The sequence below is a fragment of the Desmodus rotundus genome, chromosome 11, assembly GCF_022682495.2.
Source record: "Desmodus rotundus isolate HL8 chromosome 11, HLdesRot8A.1, whole genome shotgun sequence".
NCBI classification, from domain to species: domain Eukaryota; kingdom Metazoa; phylum Chordata; class Mammalia; order Chiroptera; family Phyllostomidae; genus Desmodus; species Desmodus rotundus.
The window spans coordinates 86,699,139-86,725,437 of NC_071397.1; the positions used below are offsets into that span (position 1 = coordinate 86,699,139).

The 26,299-nt window shown below is 42.8% G+C and overlaps 1 protein-coding gene and 1 non-coding gene across 2 annotated transcripts in view; both read left to right on the forward strand.

Annotated features, from left to right (window-relative positions):
- The window catches only part of AIG1 (androgen induced 1), a 204,559-nt gene that overhangs the window by 77,505 nt on the left and 100,755 nt on the right, over window positions 1-26,299 (forward strand). The gene's annotated exons all lie outside the window — the stretch shown is intronic.
- On the forward strand, window positions 4,543-4,690 carry LOC112297477 (small nucleolar RNA SNORA57). Its single transcript, XR_002974047.2, has one exon. It is a non-coding gene; the product is annotated as a small nucleolar RNA SNORA57 (small nucleolar RNA).

Here is a 26,299-nt window from a genome sequence, read left to right on the forward strand (position 1 = left end):
AGTGTGGTTTACTCAAGTTTTTTTACCCCTAATCCTTAAATCCATAGATATTTCAAAGTAAACTTAATTCATATGTTTCTCATTCATTTGCCATTAGTTCTTCATAGTCAGGGGAGGGGGTGGGGCTGGGAGGAAGGTATTGTCTTAGGAACTGGCTTCCTTCTTCACTACCACAGACAGATCATTCATTAGTCACAGACCCAGCTCCTTGGCAGAAGTCCATCCCTTTATCCTTTCCAGTTCCCTTTTAATTGAAGCTTCAACCTCAGCAAGCATCTGTGATAACTGCCAAGGAAAGTGAAGTGGAAAAAAGCTGCATTTTCTATCATGGAAGCACAGAATCCCAGGATCTTAAGCTTAGAAAGGGATTCTAGAGACCACCTTGCCCACATACCATGTGATACTCTATCACCGGAACCAGCGTGGTTTAGCCATGGTCTTTGCGTGTTCGGGTTGTCCAAGCTTCCGTGAACTTTTCCGGTAGTTTCATTATAGTCCACTTTAAAACTGCCATGTGAGTCTTCGCTGACCATTAGGTGGTAAAACTAATATTTGAAATTGTTGTTATTTTCATTTTTATATGCAAAATGCAGGACCCTTGTATATATGCCTAGTGAATTCTTTCTTGTTAAACTCAGTGTGAGTAGAGAATTGGCTCTGGGGAAGCCACAGCACTAAGAATTTGAGGATCACTGAATGGATATATTGGGGTTTAATAAATGATGTTTTATTGAGGTGCCAACATTTGTGCCACTGAATTGAAGCTACTTTGAAGGCTACACTGTGGGTAAAGTCACTAATGGAACAACCGATTTTTCAGGGCAGTAGATTGTAACCACCTGTAAGCACTCTTAGAGAGGAATGTGGAGTCTTAAGTCAAGACAGGTGTTTGGGTTGAGATGACCTATGTGGTGGCAGAAGGGCAGGGTGCACAGCAGGAATGAAAATGAAAACGACTTCCATTTCCCAGGACAGAGAAACAAGATTAGCAAGTGTGTATAGTGCAGAGAGTTCCGTGAAGAGAGATCTTGTGAGGAAAAAGTTAGGGGCTAGGAATTGGCAACAGGTGAATGGCGGCCCAGGACCGAACTTACCTATGAAGGAGAGGTGTTGCTTTTCCCAGGTTGGCTGGATTCTGTATCTCTAGAGCTCCTGCAGTGTCTCTGTGCTTAGGGGAAGTAAGAAAAGAAACTTCTAAGAGCCCAGAATCATTGTTCCAAATCCTTACCTTGGCTCCAGACTGTGGAGATAACGAGAATGGGTTGATCATCTCTTTTCCTCTTATCTGCATGCTTCTTTTAAGTTATGTAGAAAAATGTTTGGCTAAAAAGAAGCAAGGAGAAGACTGTAGCAATCCGCTAGAATATGTCCCACCCAACTTTTTTTTCTGTCCATTTGATTCTGAATCTAAGCTACTGAATTTGTCTCCAAACTGCCTGGCCTTTTAAGGATACTGGCTAACTTCCCTGAGCTCATTTATACCTCTTCTCAGGTGAGGCTTCCTCAGGATATCTCCACAATCCCCCTCTGCTAACCTGTGGCTAAAACAGAACTCCAGCCAGAGCTAGCAAATCCCCTCCAAACTGCTCTCCAGGATGCTCTAGGACTGAGTGTCCACCCAGCCCTCATTTCCCCGTCAAAACTTATCCTCTGAGTCCACTCATGCATCGGTCCTACACTTACATCATAGAACTATCTCTTCTTCATGAACTTCTTTACCCAACATGCACCTCTGCTGTGGCATCCAGTGCACTGTACTTGCAGTTTGTTGTCACCGTTCTCCGAAACGGATGGTCTTTGGGGGCAGGTGCATGGTCCAATCTTCTTCTGTGTATTTCCATCACCTGGCTCAGTGTGTGGCGCATAGCAGGCCTCAGAGAGTGTATTTTGAAAGAATGAATGAATAAATGATTAAGTGAATAAACTTCTATCATACTTCCTTAGTCTCTCAGGCTGGCAACACTTTCTAGAAAGGAAATAAGATTATTTCCCTAAGGGAACTTAGGCTGGTACCTGTAGTCACCATGTCATTTTCTACATATCGTACCCTAGTCCTTCATTCTAGAACCTATTCTGCTGGCCTCCAAGTGTCCAGCATAATAATTTGTCAAAGTTCACATGGCTTGTGAGTGCACTGGCTGGGAGTGGGATGCTGAGGACCTGTCTCTATGGAACTTTGTTAACATCTAATTAAAAAGAAGTTTTTAAATATGAATTGTCATTACGTTTCACCGAACATGTTTCACAATAAACAGTCCTGGCATTGTAGATTATTTGCCTTTTCATCTAAACAAGGATGATTTTTTCCTACTAGTTTACCATGTTCATATACATATCCAGAGAACGAGCTTGCACTTGATCTAATGAAGATGTATTTTAACCTACATGCAGGGATTAGCCATTTGGTAGAAGTGTTTCCCGTTACTATAGCCCCTTTCCTCCCTATCAAATGCATTACTTTTCGTGACCTGCTAATATGTCCTACAATCCTGTACGTCCAAGTACAGCTGCTCTCGTTGCCGGCGTCTCTCTGCAGTAGGATAGAAGGACGGACGTTAGTAAGCATTCCTTTCTGTACCGACCCTGCTGCCATCACCACACACAACACCATGTCTTTTTTGCTCCATTCTTTTTATCACATCCGATTAACCCAAAAGAGCCACTGTGTTTCTGATGCTGTGCTTCTAATAGATGCAGACACGAGAGTCACCTAGAAAGAAGGACTGAGCCAAATGATCTCTCCAGTTTTCTCTGGTTTTATTATTCTGTGAAAACAGCTCCACTAGTGGGAACTTAAGAGTTCGTCGTGGGAATTCATGAGGTTGGCCGTGGAAGTACATAGCACAATGCCAGCCACATAGTAAGCCTAATACATATAAGTCCTCTAAAATAGGATAGAATAGGATAGGGCAGGATCATATAGGATGAGATGCAAGTTTCACTGTAGCTACTGATTTTCATTTATTATCATCTAACAAGTAACAAGTTAGTGTCAAACTGTCTAAAGCTTTAAGGAAAAATGCCCTGGTGGGAACCCTATATTTTTAGCCGCCCCGAATTCATATATACTCCTAAACTAAAAAGTTAATGGAATTCCCTAAAAGCTTCATATAAAACGTAAGTTAGTTATCCTTGGTCATAGAATTCAAATCTTATTTTCAAGCATTTCCCCTCAGTTGCACCTATTCAAAAGAACATTGCTTAAATTCAGAATTTGACTGCTAATATTCACACATATGGCAAGTATGAACTAATCAGACCACAGATATTTTGCTGCATTCCATGGTGTCTCATTTATTTGTTTAATTTGCAGCTATAGCAACTAGATTCCACTACTTTAGGCTTTTACACAGAGACCTACAGTCTGATCAGCTTGGTTGAAGTTTGGCACTCAGCACTATACTCAATTGAAGACATATGCACAAACTCACCACATTTTTTAAGCTGGTTTTCACATGGGGTAGATACATACTATTTGCATAAAAATATGAAAAGCAATCTTCTGCATGGACGGTAGACAATTAAAAGATACAGCGACCTTCTCTTCTGTAACATTTCAAATCTTAAAGTTTTCTTGGCATGCTTCTCAAAAGCCCATCTGACTTTGAAGCAGCCTGTCTCTCCACAGAAAGCTCACTCCAGCAATGACTAATGGATTGACCTGGTGCCACACTAGTGCTGCTCCATGCATGCTGCTCTGCACAAGACGAGCCTTTGGAAATGACCTTGAAACAGAGTGCTGCCAAGTTAATGAAATATGGGCCTTCAAGAAGTGCCATTTCACAAGCAATTTACAGACGGGTATTTGCAACATTGTCAAAGCTCAGCCTCTTAATTTGGCATTGGTTTACCAAGAGTGTTTAACATACACTAGGAATGATGTTCCCTCTTGATTTTATTAGTTGCACTTTGTAACAGGTTGGAAAAATTAGGTAATGGAGAAATTGGCGTTCCGCTGTTGTTTCTCTTAGGTGTTTTCTTTTCAGACTTTTGCTGAAGGAACAGAAGACGCCCAAAGGGTGAAGGTGCAGTTAGTGGATAAAGAGATGATAGGAAGAAGTACCTCTCTGTACTTGTAAACTGCCCAATGGATATCGTTCTACCTCACCAGGTTCAGGCTCCCGGAGAAGAACATTGCCTTATCACACTATGCACACCCATATAATGACCTGTTGTAGTTCAGAAATGCTCCTTGATGTTGACGTCAGTTGTTGCTGTGTGGTTTTCCAGACAGTGAGTGATGCGTTTGTGTTGGTGCACAATGTCTTCTTTCAATTGCGCTTCTCATGCTGGTGAAGTTGGCTGACATTTCAGGATCTGGATAACGAAGCTGTACGTTCACCTTATTTGCTAGCCAGTGATCAGTCTCCTGCATTGGCATGACTTTGGAGCGGTCCCCACAGCTTCCCTCCCTGTGGCCCTGCTTCCACAACTGTGCAGAGGGTAAGGCAGGCCAAGGTCAGGGCCGTCAAAGTGGGATGTTGGAAGAGCACTGGGGAGGGAGAGGTATCCTCTGAATTCAGTCTTAATTCTCTTAAGATAACTCTTTTTTATGCAAAATCAGATTCAATACTTCTTTTTAAAAAAGAAGAGAGAGAGAGAGACCCAGGGCTCCAGCCCTCTGAGCCTTGTGTCTTTGGTGCTGCTGGCTCCCAGTTCACCCAGTCTGTCCTCACACGCTGGGACACTGTTGCAAAATAACATAAAGACCATTCAACCCCGTTAGAGCATTCTGAGAGGACTCTTCTACAAGGCTTCTGGCCATTCTTATTTTTTAAATGCTGATAATCCTCACTAAGTAATCCTGGGAAATATACATCTATAAGATGAGGGCAACATGCCGTCAACAGCAACTTTCCAGAACATTCCTTCTTCCTTCATCTGGGATTTTTCAATAAGTAATTTGATATTTCTGTAAGTTTATACTGGAATCACTACAATGAAGGCATTTTTTCCTTATAAGCTCAAGCCTTCCAGAGTCATCATTTTGTAGAGTTACATAAGTAAGCCTTGCAACTAAGCTAAAAATCTAAATGACAGAATCTAGCTGTTGCAAAACTCTAACTATTTTATGCAGTAACATAGGTTAAAACCCATAACATATTTGTAAAGCAGTTTTTTCATGCAGTCACTCCTAATGAAGTGAAGCTTGGTGATGCAAAATGCCATATGATAAATTATTTGCTTGTAATTTTTTTTCCCCAGTTGCCTACTTTTGGTATTGCCTGACAGGGTCCAGGCAATGGAACCTCAGATTCCATTATCTTACCCTATTTTCTTTATCTATCTATATTCAGGGTGATTCGTTTTTAATTAGAATACCACACCTTATTTTTTCACGCTGAAATGGTTTTGATTGGAGAACACATTTTCTCAAATAGCCCTCATCCTTAATTTAGAGTCTGTCATATTAATATGCCTAATTTTTCATGTATTTCCTAAAAACACCTCTCAGCGTCTTAAATAAAGAAGGGATGGGGGGGCGAAAACAGGACAAGGAAAAGAGAAAGACGTGTAGCAGGGAACAGCAACCATCAGGTACACCGGGGCTCCTGGTGCTGAGTATCGTAGATCACAGGAGCCAAGGTACAGACCAGAGAGAGAAGGCCCAAGCCGACAAGATCTGACACCCAATAATCATTTGTCCTTGACCTTCAGCACTGAGCACTACCTTTCTCCCCTCTTTCATATTTTTTAGTTATCTTTTCAGTAGACATTTAGACACTGAGGAATTGGCGAGCTTGGCATAGTCAGCTTCTTAGTCAGACAATATGTTTACCCCATAAGCTATGTTCACAGCCTCAACATCCCAATTTTTAGAATCATATAAGATTATTTATGTGTATGGGAGTAGAATGTAAAGCATTTTCTTATGAGAAAGTTCATTCTGCATCCCCGCTGAGCTTCCCCCAATAGAACAGGGGCTTGTTTCCAAAGCCTCAGGTAGGGACTTTCTCAACCTTTATCGAACAGGATGGCACTTGGTCCTATTTGCTTTCATTGCAGAGTATCTCAGGCATCTTCTTTCTACCTTCATACATATTTATACTGGAACAGACAATTGAGAGAAACATGATCTTGTATTAGTCAGGATTATCCAGGGAAATAGAATCAATAGCACGCAGGTAAATAATAAGGGATTAGCTCACGTGATTCCGGAGGCTAAGAAGTCCCAAGATATGCAGTCAACAAGCTGGAACCCCAGGAGAGCCGATTGCACAGTTTTAGTGCAAGTCAAAAAGCCTGAGAACCAGAAGAGGCAATGCAGTGGGTTCTAGTCTATGTCTGAGACCAAAGGCAGGAGGAGAATGAGGTCCCTGCATGAAAAACGCAGGCAGAGTAAAGGGGCAGCAAATTCTCCCTTGGTCAGCGTTTTATTCTATTCAGGTCTTAGTGGATTGGATGGGACCCACCCCCATTGGGGAGAACAATCTGCTTTACTCAGCCTACTGATCCGAATGTTAATCTCATCCAGAAACACCCTCCTGCACACACCCAGAAAAACGTTCAGCCAGATACCTGGTGCCCCGTGGCCCAGGCAGGCTGACACATAAAACTAGCCATCACCGGTCCCCACTGAAAACCCCTTTTCCTTTAAAAACAACTGCACCTCTAGACGCCTGCAGACCACTTTCCTCCTTCCATGCCGCGGAAGTTGCACTCATGTTGGTCCGGCCTGCTTATCCCGGGGCTCCTGCTCAAGGTTCTGATGGGTTCAGTCCAGGAGAGGGGCCATGCACTGTGAGTACTTTTTTAACGTTCCCCTCACAGGGTTCTGGGTCGTCGCCAAAGTTGATTTTAGAACCCTTGAATTTGTTGATCTCTGGGCTTCCGTGGAGTCGAGAGTGGTTAATGGAAGAACACAAGAGGAACGTCACCTTGGTTGACGGCTAGGGCTGGGCTGCATGGAGGGTATGGCACACAGACAGACCTGTTCAATGTTCATAACCAGCTTATCTTAACCCTTATGGGCTGGTTACAAGGTGGCATCTGTGCCTTGCTTCCTGCCGGGATAAAATACTGGCAGCATCCCAAGATTCTAGGAAAAATGAATCAATATTAACATTTCTTAGCAGATTAAAAGCATAATACATGCATCAATTAGTATTAATCCTTGGAAATATTTATAGAGTTAAATTGTCTGTAACTAATTAGAGATGGCAGTTAACAGGGGACTTGGGTTTCCTGAGTTATATGAAACAAAATATAAATCTTTTATATAACTCTATTTCCTACAGAAAGGATTTTTTGCTTGTCGGTGGGATTTTTTAAAGTTTTATTTTATTTTCTTGGATCTCATTACTTTTCCATAAATCCTATAAACAGAATTACAGTGAGGTGAGTCATAGTCTTAACACTTTTTTGAAGCTGCTTTTGCCAATGCAGCTTGGAATATAGGGGATTTAAAAAAAAAACAAAAAAAACTGTGTTTGAAAACCATGGAAAGGGAAGAGAAAGGAAGGGAAATAGTGAGGCAAAGAAGGAAGGAAAAAAGAGGGGAGAAAGGAAGGAAGAAATAAAGGGAGGGAGGGAGAGAAGGCACAAAATATTTTACTTCAGATTATGTTTTTTAACTTAATGACATTATAAAGGTAAAATGTTTCATGGTTTCTCATTGGTAGGTTGTAGACAACTTTGAAATACAAATGGATTTGGATTTCAAAAGTTCATGAGCTAGTCATTGAGAACTGGGAACATAGTTCCCCACAGAAATTTTGTTATATAAGTGGTAATTAATGTTCGAGGCAAGCTCATAAACTCTCCTCCTTCTGTTTTGAAGCTGAATGATTGTGCATTTACAGTGATAAATAGTAGACTACACTATTGAAAACTTGTAGATCTAAAGAACATAAAAGCAATAAAGTCAGTTGTAGAGTTGCTCAAAACTTTTCACTTAAATGCTGGTGCTGGAGGGAAAGCAGCTTTGATTTGAGAGGCCTGAAAGTGTTCAGAACACCTAATGTTGATATTCGAGGGCACCACTCAAAGGAGCAAAAGCCATTCTTTCTTGAGAGTCTCTGCAGCCACACTTATGCTTTAAGCTAAGCACGAAAACCCAACACACTTGGACCGTATTAATAAGTCCTCAGTAGAATGCCGCCTCTCCTTTCTACAACAAATATTGATGGAGCACAGACTATGTGTGACATGCTCCTCACCACTTATGCCAGAAAGAAAGCAGGAAGAACCCCTCTCCTTGTGGAGTTTATAATCCAGTGGGGGAGACAATCAAATAATTGTACAGATAGATGGCCTATGACTTATACATTTGTATGAAAAAATATTATGTGACTTAAAGTTGATACCTATTTATAAGAAATAATGATGAATCCCACAGTATGTACCTGAAGGTGGAGAGGAAATAAATCTTTGTTAAATACCTTCCATGGGCCAGGCACTTACTTCAGGGCATCTCCTTTAATCCTAAGTGACCCTGAGAGGTAGAGGTCATTATCACCGCTTCTCAGATGAGGAGTTGAGACTCAGAGTCATCAAGAAATGCGTCAAAGATGGGAAGACATTGGGCAGCAGAGCTGGGGTGCGAACTAAGCCTGTCTGACTCCAGGTACTTTCTGCTAATCCAAGCTGCCCATTCTGTAAAACCAGTCTGGAGATATTTCCTATTATTTTAAGGATAATAAATGTTATAAGTATCCATGCATTAATCTCCACCTCGAATTTAGTAATGGAAACGATGCTTTCTCTCCTGATGCTGGTGTTTCTTTTCCTCCATGTGAGTTATTTCTGTCTCTGCTCTGATGCCATATTTAGTCCTCTCATGCTGTGGCCAGCTCACCTGTGGTTCCTGGTACAGTTTCCTCTCCTTCTTTCCCACCACATGTTTTTTGTCTGATTTTTTACTTTTGTGTTGGTTTTTGCTACCCTGAACATTTCGTCGCAAGCTGCTTTGCCCTTTTGAGATATAGTTAGAATACACCTTACATAAATAGAAAAGAAACAGATGTAACTTCTGGAATTTCTTGATGGTCTCTTTTTGTACCCTCCACCTGACCTAGAACAGGGCCTTGCACTCAAGAGCGAGCAATAGGGATCGAGTGATTGGTAACTGGTTAACTGCAGCAATTCTGAAGGACAGCTCTGGTTCCTTTAAGGACAACCAAAAAGTTATTGGCTCCAGCTTTATATGTTAACTTCATCGTAGGACTTACCACTTTCCTTTTCCTTAACAGAGAGTTATCTCTTGCATTTTCTTCTGTCACTCATAAAGGGATATAAAGGACCAGGAGCACAGCTGGCAGGCACCACACTTCTCTCTCTTGCTGGGCTAAGCACTTAACAGATATTGTCTACTTGATCCTTGCAACCCTATTATTCTTCCCATTTCCCAGAAGGGGAAACTGAGGATGAATGAACTTACGTGATTAATGGGGAAAGTGAAGAAGTACCCCTTTTCCTGGTAATTCAGCAACAGGTAGAAGAAAAGATTAGGGAAAGAAAAAAAGGATTAAGAGAAATAAATAGCTTCAGGTGTGATCAGCAAAATGCAGGAGAGGGCTGGGAAGAATGAAATCATTCTTCCTGCCCATGCCCCACTCCATTGACCAGGGTGCGAATGAATATTTTTATATATATGAGACATTCTGTCATTAGGAGATCCTAACTTTGGGGGTGAGAAGGCTGTACTTAGAAATTTCTTTAATCCACATATTTATTTGGATAATTGTAAGTTATACAGTTTAATATTTGAACAGAAAACTAAAGGTCTTCTTTATCCTTCTGGGCTCACCCTTGTTTTCCTGTGGATCTCCCAGCCCACACTAACCCCCAAATCTCTGGAAAATGTGGGTGTGTACTTGATCCCTCTATCTCTTGGCAGGTGACCCTCCAACATGCTCCCCCAGTCATTACCTCCACCGGATATAACATCCAAGGTTTTTCAGACATATCTGCAGCTCTGCAGAACAGAAAGACAAAAAACAGGGTTCTCTCCGCCTAGTCACATTGGAAAGAGGGAGAACCCCATTGTGAATGGTCCCCAGGAGGTGAGCCTCATCCAGGGAATGAGGAGGAGGCATAGTAAGAGATTAACCCATTCATGGGTATTTGCTTAACAAGTACTTGCTTAGTACTGTTCTGTCTAGGACTTTTCTGGATATGCATTTCATTCTTCTCGTGAAAAAAAGCAGCCAATCAAGGCAGAAAAGTTAAAGCCCTAAGGAAGATGAGGAAGATCTCTGGTGACTGGTTTTCAGGAGCTGAAATTGGAGGTCTGGAGCAGACTCAGTGATTTGGGAGAATGTCTTTTCACGCTGAGTTTAGGGGATGCAGAGTAATTGGGTGTGTCTGGAAGAGGAGTCAAAGGTAGGGGCATTGCTGGGGCTGTGGTTAGGGAAACACGAAGGCTCTCAGATCTGGTAGAGCCTCACATACCAAAAACTAGTTTAGGTTTTACCTTTAGGAGGCAAAAAGCATGGCAAAGTTTTGCATGAGGCATATGACTGAATTCACACATTAAAGAGATGGGAAAAGAAAAGAGGGGTGACTCAGGCACAGGAACGGCATGTGCAGAGTCAGGAAATGCCCCCGTATGTTGGGCGAAGTACACACAGTGTGATCCCACAGAAGAAGAGGCACAATGAGGCAAGGACACTGGGAAATCACCCAGGGCTGGTCCCCAAACACCCAGTGTCCTGGCCAAAGAGACTGAATTTGATCCCAACAGCTTGGAGGAGCTGTTGAAGGATTTTAAACAGAGGGAAAGCAGAGAAGCATTTTTAGAAGGCTTCCCCGTCAGGGTCGAGGGAGGAGACCTGACAGGGACCGCCTGGACTTGGGAGGGAAGGCAGGAAGTCTGAGAATGGAGCTTTGGTCGACACCCACACTCCAGGGAGCAAAAGCTGAGAAGATTCCATCGCAGGGGTGGAAGAATAGCTCAGGGAGAAAGGGGGCCAAGAGAGGAGGACACCTCCGGAAGAAGGAGGGCCAGTGACACGTGTGTCCTGGGCCACAGAGGTCAGCAGCTGACAAGGGTGCTGAAGAGTGGCAAAATGACCCAGGGGACAAACCAGCAGAGAAAAAAAGGAACCTGAAAAGCAAAACATAATAAAAGAAAATCCCCTGGTTGGTGCCTGTAGTCTCAGCTCCTTGTGAGATGAGGTGCGGACACTCCCGGGTGGGTGTGCACAGACTCCGGTCTCTGGGCACCCTCCACTCATTTAAAGAACTGGTGATTTTAGAACTTGAACTGCCACTGGAAATAATTTTTCCAAAATAAGCTATATGCAAGAGTATAAGAGCTTGACATATTCATTTATTTTGAACTTGTAAACTGTTTAAAAGAAAACTGGTCAAAAGAACAAAAAAGAGAAAAATAATTCTGAGCATGGTTTTCATGTTATAGAATTATCCAATAGCTATCCAATTATAAAAACAATGAATAGGACAAACAGTATCTAATCTATGGCACTATGTTTAATAACTTATGAGGAAGTAAAATAAATTCTTTCATCAATCCACCAAATTTTAATTCACATGTATCTGTCATTTTGTTAAAGGCTGTGTAAAAATTGTCTCTCTTCATAGGTCATTTTTTCTTTTATTTTTTGAGGGAGGGAAGGGTGGTAGAGAAGTAAAATGTGCAAATATTTTTAATTGTTACAGTAGTGCATAAGAGAAAACTGTAATGCAGTATAAGAGGTGGCTCTGAGGAAAGTCACTGAAGTCGGGGGCCTGTTATATGGAAAAGAACACACATGAAAGGCAATGCTACAATACTAATGAAGAAAAAGAACTCTAGGAGTGTTTCTTATACTCCAAAATATAACCCCACTAATGGTTACATGCTTTTTTAGGTGGGTATGAAATTTGTTGTACTCCCTGATCGTATTATGCCCACTTAATTCCAGGATATATTTAATTGATTTTGTGTAATAGTTAATTATGAGAATGAAGAGGTTGTTTTGTCTCTTTTTATTGAAAATAAATTCTAACTTCCCCAAAAGACCCCCCCCCCAAAAAAAAGAAAGAAAGAAAATCCCAATGATGTGGTCTTTTTTTTTTAGGTGAGGGAAGGTGGATGGTTTCATCTTTGGAGCCAGAAACAAGAGCAGATTGAGGAACAGCCTTTGAGTGGTAGAGAATTTTCCCTTACTGGCCTCAGCTCCATTTTCTCCAGGTGGATGACGTGCTATTTCTACCATACACCCCTCGCAGGGTCAGAAGTCTCCCCAGCTATACAGTAATGGTCTTTGGTGTTCTTCCTACTGCTTAATGTCCTGTCCATCCAGAATAATTTTCTCTATATTGACATGAATGTTAATCTATACATACCAAGGATAAGTCATAGAAAAATATGCAGAAACATAGTAAAACATAGAAGTTCCTTGTTTTGCACATTTCTTGAGAAACATTAAAATAATTCTTCCCACTTGTGACTTCTCATTTGTCAGCACACCCAAAGCAACAAAAGCAAAAATAACAAAAACATAGTTTGATTCATTGGAAAGCTGCGTGATTTAGATTATGTCTTCAAAATGTTCTGAAATTTGATTTAGAGACTTAAGAGCCTTCAGAAATTTCTGTGGACCCATCATTGGAGATAAGCCATTTGTTTCTGTGAGGATTCAAAAAAATAGAAATGTATTTTAGAGAATAGATGGAATTAGACTTGACTCAGAGAAAGAGTTCTCTGGTCAAACGTTATTTAAAGACTTGGGACTATGGGCTCCGGGCTTCGACTGTTTCTCAAGATAAACATGCAGGTGGGAACCGGCAGGGGCCTTTCCAGAGTTTGCCGCACAGTTGGTGTTAGAATGAGCCCAGTCTGCTCAAGACTACAGGTGAGAGATACATGCTTCTCGGTTCTTTCTCATAATTTCTCTAATCTTTCTGGCAGTAAAAAAGGAAAAAGAAAAGGAAAAACTCGTCGGGAGTGTAAAATGTTATTGAATCTGCAGCAGTCGTCATGGTTACCTGCATAGTTTCATCGCTTTATTAATGTGTAATTCCCTTTATTTCTGGAAATACCATTAGAGTGAAACATAATAGTCTGCAGCCTCTTAGCGAGTGTCGCCGTGTGTCTCAGAGATGCTGCCGGCAGCTGTGATGAACGTGTGTGGTTTGCGGGCCACCTGTGTGCTGAGGACCCAGTAACTAGGACATCATTGTTTAGGAAAAGGCAACTTGAAGTTAATCACTCTTGAGAATTCCTTAAAAATTCAAATGCTTTCTTAAACAAAAGTGCTTATTTTTTCCCCCTAAAGAGAAATGTTCCAAAGTTGAGTCTTTTTCTAACTACAAGAATTTAGGTTCTCTGCCATTAAATCTTAAAGTAATTATTATTACTTACTAAAGTCACTTTGAGGGGTTCAGGAATTTTTTTTATGATCGATTCTTTTAAAAATTTTCTAAATTCGTTTCTTGTATCATAGAAAGATTTTTGTGAGACACTGTTGTTAATCAAGGTTTTTGAGCAAGTATTTCGAAATATACCCTCCCAACCCCCAAGCTGATGCTAAATAATGTAGTTCAGTGAATGATCTTTCAGGCTAACTGAGTCCGGCAGATGCTGCTAGCTGGTCCCCACATTTCCTCCTCTTCTTCCTGGGCACTCGCCAGACTGTGTTTCCCAGCATCCCTTGCAGTTAGATCTGACCGTAGAACTCATGTGACAGTATGAGAGTGGAAGTTGTGAAATCACTTCCAGGTCTGGCTCACAGATCCCTCCCACTTAATCCTCCCACCTTTTGTTTCCAGGCTGGTCGGCCAGTCTGGACTCCAGAGTCACTGGGTGGAGCAGAGCCTGACCAGGAACATCTATTGTTATGGAAAAAAGACAAGCCCTCCGAGCTGTGAGGGGTGTGTGCTGTGTCACCTCATGCTACGCTAGTATACTGTTTATCAATATTTCTTCCATGTGGGCATATAAGCTCCTGGAAAAGGTCCGTGTTTCTCATCCACAACATTTTCCTGTAGCTTATCTCATAGCCTTTAGAAAGAAACCGGCATTGTAAATTTTAGGGCCCCTCATCAGGGTCAGAGGGTAACTTTGCTGTTTTGACAAGCACTTGAGACCTGAATGGCTATAGCAATTTTACATAATTGGAAAATATCATAGACCCTTGTGACTTATGTGCACGAGGAATCCAAGGAGATGGAGTTAGGTACTTTTCTGAATACTTCTATGTGCCAAGTACTGTGTTTACCCCTCCAATATATGTGATTTATTATCTATAATTAATCTCCAAGGAAACTCTGTTATTCCCATTTTACAGACTTAAAGTGTCATGTAGTTTTAATAACTTCTTCATAGCTAGGGAGTAGCAAGGAAGGATTCAAAGAAACGTTTGCCTGGAACCAAATTCAGCCAAGCTTTTTACTTCGCTGCTTTTCATGGCTCCCACTCAGTTAACTGCATCGGTTGGTCATTATGCTCCATGACAGAATGATAGCTCGTAATAATTGGAAACATGTGCAAAGAGCATTTGATTGTCTGTGATGTTGGGAAGAGAAACTCTCATTAGATTTTTAGAAAATTCTAATACTGACATTGTTGAGTTTTACCTTCTGTCTTAATTAAAATATCAGAACAGTTGCTGTAACAGATAGCAAAATAACAGTACTTTAAAATTGATGGCCGGGAGGTTGGCAGGCCAGCTCTTCCTGATGAGGTTAACTGGGGCCCCAGGCTCCTTCATCTGGTTGCTTCTGGATCCTCTAGATTTCTTCTTCATCTGCATGGTGGCAGCTGGCTTACCACACCACATCGGCATTTAAGCCGTAAAAAGAGGGTACAAGCAAGGAAAGGGCAGATGTCTTTCCAGTTAAAGGCATGACCCAGAAAGAGCACACATCACTTTTGCTCAAAAAGCTACACGGTCTTGTTGCTGTCTCCCTGGAAGAGAGTTAGGATATGTTGTCTTTAAGTGCTTGGCCCTATGTCGCACTTGTATTCTCATAGAGGAAGGGGACAAGAGGCGTTGTGGGACAAATAGCAGCCTTTGCCACACCTTCTGTCACTTCCCACTTTTCATAAACATGAGAAGGGGAAACATCCAAAAGAGCAGTAGCAGAGAAGGGAAGAAAACGCATCAAGGAAACTAAGTACTTCAGAAACTGAGTATCTCCTTTCTGCTGAACTTTTTCCAGAACATATGCTATAAGAATCAAGAATTAGTGGCTCGCACTAAATCACTTTAAATTAGTCTGTAACTATTAAATCAAACATTCTCTGAATAAAATGATTGCATCAAATTGAGGACATAGGAACAAAGACCAGATATTAAATAATATTAACTAATGAGAATTAATTTCATTAGGTTTCACATGTGGTTAAATGATAAAGCAAAAACCTCATCTGGTAGAGACATTTACTGAGGTCTCTATAGGTGAAGTGATATGACGTCTGGAGTTTGCTTTAAAATGCTCCAGAAAAAAAAAATGGGAAAGGCGTTGATGAATAGATAAAATTAGATTGGGAAAATGTCCTAAGTTGTTGAAACTGGATGACAGGTTCATGGGGGTTCATTATGCTATTCTTTCTGCTTTTAGGTATATTTGAAATATTCCATACCATAATAAAAAGTTAAATAAATACTAGTTCCAGGAAAGAAAAGCAATTTTTGGCAGTGCCCTGACATAAGAGCTCATTTCTGTGCTCCAGTGAAGTACATTCTTAAGTTTCCAGTGTATTATTATTTGCTCTGCATGCATACAACTGGCAAAAACTCATTTCATCTAAAGAATTCACTGACATTTGCTTTTGATCCAATTAAGTAAGACATTGGTGAGTGCCTGCTGCATCTGGTTATGCAAAGGATGCAAAAAACGATTAAGATGAGGCCCTGACCACTCGGTTTAAAGTCTAATCAAAAGGATAAGACAGTCTCTCAAATACATCTAATTGGAGAGAAGTACATAAGAAGACTTAAACGTTAGGAGATCACATCAAATTGGAAGGATCTGGAAAGTTTCCTGGATCAGATATCAGGAGCTTAAGGAGAAGGTAGGCTTTTGATGGATGGGAGTGGTGGGGACAGAGGCCGTAAGCCAGAGAATTTGAGATGGTTTCCTGGTGACGGGAAAGGAAGGTATGGTTTTCAGTGAATCTGAATGTCCCTTTATGGGAAATAGGGGAGTGAAGTGGACCTGACAGGGAAAATTCTTGTTCTTTAAGGGGACACGTCGCCTTTGAGATGCCAGTGTGACCTGAGATGTGGTGATGGAGCACAGGATGTGGGGGTCGGTGTGGGAGGTCAGCTGTGTGTGCTGACAGTGAACCTGTAGGTAGATAGTAGTAGGTATTTCTACTCAAGAGAATAAAGTCTTTTTTAAGACCAGTTTTTATTAGAGTAGAGCAGAGTTCCCAACCTCCCTCATCCCCACCTGTGGTCGCCTGTCACATTACCACCTGAGCTCTGCCTCCCATCTCCCCCACCCCCCACCGTGGTCTATGCAAACATTGTCTTCCATGAAGCCACTCTCTGGTGCCAGAAAGGTTGGGGACTGCTGGTAGAGGGTGGAAATGATGGCATCATTACTGTGAAAATGACAGGATGGTTTTATAGCCAGTTGGAGTCCCTGGTGTGACGACAAGGTCTGTATTTCTCTCTCGGCACTCCTTTCTCTACCAGAGCCCCTTATCCCTAGTTTCTGTCTCCTCTTCCCTTCAGGCTAAGCTTCTCCAAAGTGTTGCCTGCACAGGATGTCTCCACCGGCTGACTTCCTTTCACTCTTTAACCCAGTCCGAGTCAGAATCCTGCTTCACCGTCCACTGACACTGCTCAAGTCATCATGGAGGGGTCACAGTGCCTTCCACGGTGACCAGTCCTCGGGCACCTTTTACCGCTCCCTCCCTTGACTCTCTGAGCAACATTTGACCTGACTAGCCACTCCTTTTTCCTTGGAGATCTCTGCCTGGCCTTGGGCGTTCTCCGGGCTGCCATTTCCCATTTTCCTCAGACTCCTTCTCTCCTGAACCTGTACACGTTACAGTACCTTAGGACCGGTGCTGGGCTTCCTACAGACTCTCCTGCAGGCTGTTTCCTGTTCTATGGTTTCACCTAAGAAAAGTCAACAAAGCACTAACATTTATCATATCTCCTTTGAGTCCTGGACCCACCCAATACCTCCACTTGGGTTTCTCACAGGTGTTTCACATGTAACACATGCCAAACTGAAATTCGGACTCCCATCCCCCTCCCTGTTCTCCATTTCAGTAAATAGCACCACCGCCTACCTACAGCACCTTGGTGTTCAGGCCCATGAAGTGAATCGTTTTGTTTGCGCAGATCCGCGGGACAGTTCCGCTAGGAGGCTCAAACAAACCCCGCTCTGTTGTGGAATGTCCTTTGATCCTCAGACTGCTCCCTCAAGTGGCTGAAGTGTATAAGCTGTAAAAATAAAGGTTCCCACGTAACTTCATTGTAACACAGCCGTTTGATTCGGCACCAGTGCTGGCTGTAAATGTAAACCTGTGGTTGGATCTAAACTATATATTTTAAAGGGTTTTGCGGTCTGCTGGTGCTGGGCAGCCAAACTCTGAGCCCGACCACGCTCGGTTACATTCGGGGCCAGTCCCAGGGAGTTCCGTCAGTAGAGGGGACCCCACAGATCCAGGGGCATCCAGCCTGCGGCCTGCGGGCTGCGTGTGGCTCAGGATGGCTGTGAATGCGGCCCAACACAAAATCATAAATTTATTTAAACCATGAGATTTTTTTGTGATTACGTGTCTCAGTGTATTTAATGTGTGGCCCAAGGCAACTCTTCTTTCACTGTCACCCAGAGACGCCAAAAGGTTGGACGCCCCTGAAGGAGATGCCGATTCTGCTCTTCTTTCAGCAGGATTAGAAGTCCACAGGTGCAGACCTCTCCACCACCCTTTACCTGGCCCCGCGTGGTGAAAAACAGAAACCCTAATTCTCCTCTTTGTCGAAGAGTGGAGACACTGTCTTTTCTCCAGAGGGTAGTATTAGAACAGGTTTGCATTTTATTCATGTTTTATGAGTCTGTGTTCTCAGTGGAAAGGCACAAGGATTTGGGGGAAAGAGAACCAGCTTCTACTTTCACCTGCAGAATTAGCTAGTTAGTTGTCAACCTGACTAGTAGAATTGTCCTTATCTCTTCTTACACCACCCTCTACATCCAACACATCATGATAACTACTGCTACTTGAGTAGCATTAGTTATTTAGCAGATGAGGAAACCGAGGCATAGGAAGTCAGTAGACTACTCAAAGACACCAAGCATTAAATTCAGGTTATTCTATTCCTGTTTGGACTCTCCCGCCCACTCTGTTATACCAGGTTGCCTGCAGACTACCTCTGAATTACTTCTTCCCCTCATTCCTGCTGTGCCCTTGGTATAAGATGTACCGTAAAATTGATTCAACAACAGTTTTCCCAAATAAAGGAAGCACTAGCAGATCAAGTATAGTTATAGCAGGACTGTCTTTTAAAATTCTAACCAATGTTTTCTCCTTAGCTATTGCTCTTTACCTCAGGCTGTTAGCTTCAGCATAAGCTAATGGCAGAAAACAGAGGCAAATTCTTGTCCATTGACCTCTAAAATTGCATCGTGAAATTAAAAAAGGATAGTCAGAAGCCAGGGTTGGTTTTAGCTTGCTTTTGTTCATTACCAGACAGACAGAATTTTTTTAAAAGGTGAACTTTAAAAATGTCCAAGGTTTGCTTTGACAATGTAAATTGTCAAGCCTGACAATTTAGTTGAGGTGGGGAGAATGAAGGGTGACATTTGAGGAGCTCCTTGTCCCATAGGAGGTCACATTTGAGCTGCAGGCAGGAGGAGAGTGTGCAGTGGGACAGATGCTGGGGGACATTGGGTACTCCTGCCCTGGTTCTCCTGGAGATGGGAGATCATGGAAATCCCAGAAGCATCTGGAACATCCCCGAGTGTAGGCGACCTGGGGTTTGATTCCAATCACCGTCTGGGAGAGGCCACATCTCACAGGGGAATCTTGTGGCAACACGATATTGGGAGCAGAAAAGCAGCACCAACGGGCGAGATGCCCAGGCTACGTGGAAAACATCTTAAAACTCCCTGTGTCCCCAGAGACCGCCCTGGGAAGGGATCAGAACGGCCTTGCTGCCCTGTGGATAGGTCACCAGGATGCCATCAACAGATGTGATGTGGATTCCATGCCATGGAAACAGAGGCAGTGTCAGCAGCAAAAGCAGTTTGGGTCCCCAACAAAGAGCAGGGACAGGGGCTGATAGCCCTGATGCCTCTTCCCTGATGTTGTGACACATGTGAGCCTTCTTAGAATTTAGTTACTACCAGGCAGAAGAGGGGAAGGGCAGGACCCTACTTTCACTATGTTCACTTTCTGAATTTGACTGTGAAATAACTGAACACGATTGAGTGCCCCTAGAAGTGGCTGTAGTTTTAGTAGCTAAGTTACTCAAGGTCACAGAGCTGGAGACACCCGCAGCCAGGATTCCAGCCCAGGCAGCCTGACTGCGCAGTCTCTGCTCTAAGCCTCCATCTATGCTGATTGTTCTCTGCTGTACTATCTCCACATTTCCCCAACGAAATGGAATGGTGGCCCACGACCTAACTTAAATCACGTTACAGAAAGATAAAAGGTGATGGTGAGGTCCACCCTGTGACTTCACACATTGATTTTAAGATGCATACAAAGTTTGGTAACACTGAAATGTCGACTGGACATATTCTTTTCTCTTCATCTCTTCTGCCACTGCTTAATCCGTGTCTTACCAGGGTGATTACAAATGCCTCCAAATTGTAGAGATTAGGCTTTTCCTATATAATTAAGAGCCAGAGAACTAGGACCAATGGATGGAAGTTTTAAAGAGACAGAGTTCTATGCAGAGTCAGAGAGAACTTCCTCATAATTCCAGATATCCAAAGATAGAATGAGCACCCTTGGGTGGCACCAAATGCCACATCCCTTGAGATGCTAGAGTGTCATTGGGACACCTACTACAAGAAGGGACCTTGTGGAGGAGAATTAAGTGGAGAACATGTGGTTGGATGAGGCAGCTTTTAAGGTCCCTTTCAACTTTGAAGTCCTGCCACTTTAGAATGGAGGTTGTGAATGTCAGATTGCTGTGTGTTTAAAGCGTGAAAAATGAGGACATGGAAAAGCAGTGGGGTAGACTAGCTTTTTGAAGATGGGTATCGTGGAGGGAAGCAGAGCTGCACAGTATTGATATTATAAGGTAACATTGAGGAAGATTTTAACACTGGGAAGAACTGAGCAGATTTGTATGTAGAAGGTAAGGAATTCATAAAAAAAGGAAAAAATAAAAGTTAGAGTTCTGTTCCTATATCTGTTGATGCATAACATCAACACTTGGTGGCTTTAAATGACAGCTGTATCTCAGGATTCTGAGGCAGGGTCAACTGCGGTGATTTTTCTGTTCCACACGATGTCATCAGGGATCACACCGTTGTCTTCTGCTGGCACGGTCCTGTGTCCTGGTGGGGATGCCTGGGAAGCTGTGGTCACCTGGGACTGTTGACCAGGGGCCCTACATATGGCCTCACCAGTCTCTTGGGATAGGCCATCTTCTTCCACGGTGGCTCCAGAGAAGAGTTCCAGAAGGTCCAGGCAAAACCACACAGCTTCTTCTGACCTACTTAGAAGCCTTAGAGCATCAGTTCCACTGCATCCTGTTGGGCTGTCAAGTCCCTGAGGCCGGTTGAGGCTTAAGAGGAAAGGAGCTTGGTGCCATGGCTCAATGAGAGCATTAGCAAAGAATTTAGAGCCGCCCGTGGTCTCCCATGGAAACAATGGAGGGAACAAGACGCTGAACAGTGTTGGGACTCCAGGTGAGAGCAAAGATAGGATTAGCCTTAGAATGGTGGCCGGGTACGTCTGCCATGCAGATAAAAACGAAGGAAAGGGGTTGGGGAAGTGGAGACACGTATTTTGAGATGGAAATAAGAGAAAGTAGGAGTTATTTCAGAGTTCAGATGTTGCAAGGCTATCTGGTAGGAGGGGAGTTTCACAGAATGAAAATGATGTTACCCACTCACTGCCCGTATATTGTGCCTGTGTGTTGTTTCCCCATTCTGACAGAAGTCTGTCTTCACCGGTTTCACCAGGCACGCCTCACACAGCCTTTTGTCTAAAGTCGGTGTCTGCAAGATTTTCGGTTCATATTTGCAATGGCCTTCATGTACAAGACTCCAGTGTTGTCCAGGGCTGTGGGGAAGTGAACTGGCCTCCCGGGAAAATGAGCCCCTGTGTGGCTTCAGGGCCACTGCACACTTAGGGGGCTGAGCAGCAGAACCAGGGATCGAGGCTTGAGTAGCAAAATGCAGTATCTGCTTTTTACAGATTATCCAGATAATCTCTTCCAAGCCTCTTCTGGATGAAAAGAAATAAACAAATAAGACAAAAGAAAAACAGAGTCACTTGAGGGTGACATCGGCAAGTATTCAAAGCTTCACTGGTGGTGGCTTGGCCCCTACTGTGTGCACCGAGCCATTGCATTGGGTTGGTGGGTGCAGGTCTGCTTGTATGTATCCTTTGGATAAGTATCTTTAAAATTTGCTAATTAGAGAGTAGAAGGGAGTGGAAGCGGGCAAAGGGGGGCTCAATGGGGAGGGAAGATGATGTTTTATTGAGTTGTACACTTGAAACCTGTACGGGTCTATTAACCAATGTCACCTCAATAAATTCAATAGAAAGAAATGAATAGAAAGAAGTTTGCCAATTAATTTTAAGGAAATGTTTCCTGTTGGCGTGGTGTCTCATTCTTTGCACATTATGTGTTTTGGTGATAAGTGATGAACGCACAAATACATTACCTTTGCTCACGCAGTGTTTTCTGTCGTCGATGTAAAGGACACAGGTTGGATTCGGTTCAGGATAGCTGAATTTGCAATGTGACATTTTGCCGAGTCAGAATCTCACTTGCCCAGACAACACACATGTGGATTTGCAGTTGTTTTCTTTTAAAAATAATATATGTGTAGGGGGCCATTGATTAATGTAATACTGCATTAATGTGCTGTTACAACACCGCAGGACATGCGTGAGTTCTTTCAGCCAGCAGTCAAGAATTCCCCCAACTAAAGTTTTTAATAAAATACAGATCACAGGGCAAAAAGGAAAGAGCATCAGCGTGAGAATTTACGGATAGCAAAAGTGCTCGAGGAACCCGCTTTTCATGGACTTGTCAGTGGGAATAGCAGCGCAATTGTTACACGATTCCGTTCCTCTAGATCAATAGACATTGGCTATCTCTCCTGGTTTACTGGATCTGGGCGTTTGAATGGCCCAGCTCTCTGACCATGTTGTTTCACAACTTTCTGTTTCCAAGTTTTCACTTGCTCCAGTGTTTGTATAGTTGTAGTGTCACGTCCAAAACTTCAGGGAAGGCTGACGTAGCCACACGGGCCACAGGGCCCGGGCTGCCAGAAGTGAAGCCGAACTCTTCACCATCCATTGCACATGGCCCGCGGGCGGCTTCTTCGGTGCACTGCCGCTCTGACCCTGGCGTGGGTCATTCCGGGCCTATTTTAAGTAACGACTTTTCTTTTGTCTTTCCTAAGGTTATTTTCAACCTTTAACCGCCGTCATTTTCCTATTCCAAAAATCTGGAATAATATTTTTTTAGGTCCATTAACTGAGGCAAACCAGTAACTGAATAAAACCATTCTTGATACAGTATATTCAGCTTTGAAAAGTGAGATGCTCCTGCAGTCTACTAAAGGAGGGCCTACGTCCACCCTCCTCTTTTTCAGGTTCCAGGAGTGTGGATGTTTTCAAACATCTATTTGATAGGACAAACAGAGGCAAGTTTGTGTTTTGTGACTAAAAACCTACCTTAGCCTTAGAGTGAATTTAGAATCAGAAAGTAACATCTGTTCTTTAATCCCCTAAACCTTTTAAGGTCCTTAAAAAAGCAAAAGATATAAAAACAAACAAACAAACAAAAGTACAGTGCTCCTTAATGGAAAGAATATTTCTCTGTAACCAAGCTTTATGAGTCAGCATTTTGCTATAAATAATTTACAGCTATAATCAGAAGATCATTAAGTTCAAACATGCAGAGAACCATTTCATGGTCTTTGCTAATAGTGCTAATAGAGCCCAATTCAAGTGAACCAGGCCACTGATAGTAATGATGTGCCTTCAAAGTCCAGATGATGTTGAGGGAAAGCAGAGGGTATTTCTCTTATATTTCAGTGTTTTTAGATCTGGATATTTTGTATGGATTCTGTAAAATAAATATCAATTGAGATCAACAACTAAAAATCAAGGTTGACGAGAACATCTCTGTGGTAGGTGGTTGTGTTTAAAAACCATATGCGAAGGGGACAGGGCTTGTGATGTCATAAGCAATATACACTCAGGAGGCATTAGAATGAGCACCCCCTTACTCTGCAGGAGAGGTGTCGCCGGAGGGTTCTGGAGGAACAAGTGGGGAAAGCTGCCCAGATATCACCTCTTTGGTGAAGAATGCAGTTCTCTTCTCTTCTGCCTGAGCCGTAATGACCTAAGGATTAGATTCCATCCCATGAGTACCCTTTCCATGGAACCACCAGATAGAATACCTCCCATGTCCCAATTACACAGCCCTCTTGTGTTTTTCTGGCATTTGGATTCCCAGCGTTGCAACTCAAAAGTTTATTTTTAGTTTTAGAATTTTCCTTTCCATTAAAAAAAAATCCCTGAAGATTTGTGGCACCGCTGTTATTTCTGTTAATGTCATTGCTTCCATAGCAGCAAGCTGAGACTGTATGAAACTATGTTTATGACAAAGTGATTACCCAAGTGAACATTATAGCTACATGTAGCAAAGCCTCAATTTAGATTTCCTGTAGCCATTATACCGCACACACACACACACACACACACACCCCTTCCAATGTATGTTATAAACACAGTATAATCAGCTTGACTCTCCTGTCCCCATCCACAGAGCTGAGATGTGACTAGTTCTTTGGGGGTTTGTAGCAGAATGAAAGCTCAGGCAACAAGCATTCTGGGCCATAGGGACTGTGCATTCTTCCCTGCTCCCAGTTCCAAATGGGAGTGGAATATAAAATAAAGGCATTTGTACTGACATTTAATCCTTAGAGTAGGTTTAAGGAAAAAAATAGAGAGGAAACAAAGAAAATAAATTCCCAGGTTTTTTTACAGCTCATTTTGCTAAGCATAAACTTAACATTTCTTTTGCCTTGAAGGTTTTTTCCTCTCAGAATTTCAGTTGGTACAGTCATATTTTAATTTTGGACATGTCAGATTTGCTTTACCATCTCCTAGGTCAGAGATTTCAGTAGCCATTCTATGGAGAAATCGAAGGTCTGCGTGAATGGGAACTTCTAATTAGACCTAACTCGGTATGAAGTGAGATGAGAATGATGTCCAGGGAAGTCATGCTAGGGAACCGCCGTCCAGTTTTTTTCTTCACATGAATAGGGTTGGCCTTCACAGATGTTTGAATGTGGCTTGGCGTTATCCATTTTCTCTAATTCCAAAATCTTTCTGATCAGCACAGCCCACATTCAGTTGTGCAAATAAAAGATAGCTAAGAAATAAAATTAATGTTTTCGAATCATTTTTGAGCAACATTCTTTATCAAAATCTAACTCAACAATGTTGGCCACAGAATTTTGTAGAATTTGATGGTGCAGACGTACCATCAAATTAAGAGCAACGGGCCTCTTCCTCCTTTCCTGCTGCGAGTTTACAGTTGCATGGAGAACAACACAGCCTTGCATCCACAGCGAAACAGATGGATACAAAGAAAAGGAAGAAACTGACATGCATGCAGCCAACCATGTTATGTAATCAGGGGCAGGAAAGGTCAGTGGGTGCAAGGTGTTGGTAGACTCTCAAGGCTTAATTCTTATGAGACATTTGGAGAAAGGGAAAGCTGTGACTTATTGAGGAAGAAGCATAATGTGCTTTAGATGCATCCAGCAAAATAGGCATCATAAAATCAAGGACACTGCAGAAATTAAAAATTAAACTCAACATCGTCATAGTGCATAAAAGCAACCCCATAAAATGGTCTAATCTCACATTCACCAATCCAAAGCCTTTCTAAATGATTTCAGATCTTTCCCCAGCTATTCTAAAATGCAGTTTCTTTGTCCGGAACATGATCGATCACCTAGGATCCTTAAAAAACCCTGTATTTTATAATTCAGGAAAATTGCCACAGCCACCAGAAATCAAAGCGAGGGGTGGGTGCTCTCAGTAAGCCATAGGAGAGAGGCTTCTGGGAGGAGAGGAGGGAAGAGCACCACAGGGGGTACCCCACTAGTGATGCTGATAAAGCAGGGCCAGCCCCAAAGAGACGCCAGAGAAATTCGTAGGGAAGTATCGCAAAGAAGGGAAGTATGGCACAAATGTGTATGCTGACCGATGCTATGCAGGAGACAGGACGCTGAGAGTGAAAACCGGTGCAGGTCTTATATTTCTACCCTGTACCAAGAACAAAGGGATACTTGTGTGTGAATGTGTCTCTGTGCCTCATACGCAAACATTAGTTGAGGTGGATGGAGATTGATGAGATGTGATCTGAATGATTTTTTAAAATTCCAACAGTAAGTTAATTTCTACAAATTTATTCCATTCTTATGTGTAGTATGACACCCACTCTGCACGCCCTTCGTCTAGCCCAGGGTTTCTCAGCCTCGGCAGTATCAAATATTTGGGCCAAATAACTGTTTGTTTGGGGGGAGGAGGTGCATTGTAGGATGTTTTAACAACCTTCACTAGTATCAAACCCCTCCTCACCCCTCAAGTGTTACAACCAAAAATGTCCCCGACATTGCTGAACGACCCTGGAGAGCAAAATTGCCCTGGGCAGAGGAGCACTGGGACCCAACCAGTAATTCAAGTCCCACCTTTCCTTGAAGAACAATTACGTTGGCTGATGCTTCTGGCCCACTCTCCTCTCCATCTTCTCTTCTCAGCAACACTGCAGTCTTTGAAGTTCGGCAGGTACTTTCCCTAAACTCAGCCAACCCCCACTCCCACCACCACCCCAGCCACGCTGGCTGCCCTAGGATGAGAAGGAGTTCGTATGCAGAAGGAAAGCAGTCAGCCTCACCTCGCCATTGCTCTGCATAAGGCTGGATTTGGGTTTTCCACCCCACTCTGCCTTGCACACTCTCTCCTCTTATCCCTGAACTTTGAAGATGTTTGGGTTTGGGTTCAAGAGCAGAAGAAAAGAGGAAGAGTGAGTGTAGCAGAGCAAGTGGAAGGGAAATAAGGATGGAAAGAAGCATTCCAGAGTAGGAGACTGGTTGAGAGCATGGGCGTGAACAGGGCCTAAGGCACGTCGAAGAGATGCTTCCACACACGTTTTGAGCAAGGGACCAACCGAGTAGT